The sequence below is a fragment of the Austrofundulus limnaeus genome, unplaced genomic scaffold (assembly GCF_001266775.1).
Source record: "Austrofundulus limnaeus strain Quisiro unplaced genomic scaffold, Austrofundulus_limnaeus-1.0 Scaffold4, whole genome shotgun sequence".
Taxonomy (NCBI): Eukaryota; Metazoa; Chordata; class Actinopteri; order Cyprinodontiformes; family Rivulidae; genus Austrofundulus; species Austrofundulus limnaeus.
In genome coordinates, this window is record NW_013952406.1 from 5,016,691 (window position 1) to 5,018,773 (window position 2,083).

The following is a 2,083-nucleotide window of genomic DNA, read 5'->3' on the forward strand; positions in this document are numbered from 1 at the left end:
GTGTGTGTGTGTGTGTGTGTGTGTGTGTGTGTGTGCAGATCTAAGACAGACTGATTTCAAAGCACGGATGTGTATGTGGCTTGTGAGCACCCGAGGCACCTGACTGCCATCCTTTGCACGGTCGACCGTCCCGCTGTCTAATCTCACTGTCTGTGTGGAATAGATGACTGGGAATGTGCTGTGATAGATGGGAAAGCTGGCCACATGGACAGCTGCTTCTGCGAGGTATTAAGATGGGAGAGATCCAGGTGCTTCTGCCTACTGCTGCTTGTGACAGCTCATCTATCATTTTGCTTCATGACAGTCTAGACAATACAGCTTGCACTGTTACTTCATGAGCCAAACCTATATTCTGTCTGCTCATTTTCAACATTTTACTTTGAATATCCATATCATWTCATATTGCGTTTGAATGAAAGTGTGCAGGTTTAAGCCTCTGGATTTTCTCTGATGTTACGTCCAACTTATTTTAGGTGTCAGTTTAGTTAAAGATGATCAGCATCGTTAAAAATGAAGGCATGCATGCAAAAAGAAATATGTTTTAACCAATGTGTCTGTGAGCACAATCCAAGCTGCTAACAACACATCAGACATGTTGTTGTTTGTGCAATTTATAAAGTTTCAACTGATTTCAGGACAGATTGATTCTGTAAATCAGTGGAATTGTTTTCAGATCAAAAAACTTTTTCCTCTCCTTATAAAACAGTTGGTTGTCGGCAGGTAATGGTATCTGCCACAAACAGCCACACACAATGATGATAGAAGGATCCACTCAGACGAAAGGGCCAAGTCATCTTGTTTTCTTCCTGGTCTGCTAACTTATTCATTTTGTCAGCCATGGGGGGCTCTGCTCCCTTGCCTGTCCTGATGGGTGACTGATATGGGTTCCTCTGTGGGGATGAAGTGATATGAGAAGAGACAGCTTTCTGTTCCCCATCCAAAGAGTGTCAGAACACTCTGGCTGACCTGCTGGCTCCAGCATGTGTGGTTTCAGCGATTCCTGCATCAATATTGCCCCCATGTGGTTATGAATAAAACTGAAACCGTCACTTTTGTCTCCTATCTATGTCCACGCCACTGTCCCCAATCCATACAACACAGCTGGTGTCACGACTCACTTGCAGCCGTTCCTTTAGACCTGTTTTGTCAGAACTGACTCCTGAAACTTTTCTCCATCCACTCCACCCTGCCTGGACCCTCTTATTCATCTCTTTATCACACTTTCCATTTTTCTGGACAGTCAGCTTTAAGTACTTGAAGTCCTGCATCTTTGTGACCTCTGCTCCTTGTAGCCTCACTTCTCCATGCATCCATCCCTTTCATTCACACACATGTTCTGTCTTGCTATGGCTGACTTTCACTTATGGGACAAACACAAATTTTAATTGAAGCAAGAAGATAGTAATGTCAGTGTTTAAACACATTTATCTCATATAAATGCACATCTCTGCTATTTTGTTATGGTCTTGTGAAAAGAATGTTTAATTTTCTTCACTGCGCCATTTTAAAAGGGTGTAGTACCAGTAATTTACACTGGGTGACAGCAAAGACTAAAACATGGATTCAAACTTTCTTAACCTTGAGTTCATGTTTAAACAAGCATCTGTATCGTTTCAATGAAACCTAACGCAAATAACCAGGGTGATGCTTACTGATACACTGTTGTGATTAATCAAATGGATCTTCCACTCAAAGCACAACTGTTGCCACTGTATTAAAATAAAATAAAGAGTTTGACAAGACTAAAATAAACAAAATAAAGAGGTTTATTTAAAAAAAGGTCCTGTAAAGACAGTGAGATTACACAGGAAGTGAAAGAACAGAGGAAAAAAATCACTGCAACCTTTAATTTACTCTAACATCAAAATTTAACCTTCAGAAAAGAAAAAAAATTCTATTTATTTATTTTTTAAACAACAAATCATAGAGTAAAAGCAACACAGCCTGAAAAAGGTGAGAATAAAGCTTAATGAAATTAATTTTGTTTTAACAGAAAGATGTAGGAGTCTCAAAAAAATGTGATCAATTATGCTTACAGGATTCTGACCAAAAAAAGTATATACAGTATATATATATATATATA

General features: G+C 39.1%; 1 protein-coding gene across 2 annotated transcripts in view; it reads right to left on the minus strand.

Annotated features, from left to right (window-relative positions):
* olfm2a (olfactomedin 2a) overlaps positions 1-2,083 on the minus strand; it is a 58,723-nt gene that overhangs the window by 29,396 nt on the left and 27,244 nt on the right. The window lies entirely within an intron of this gene.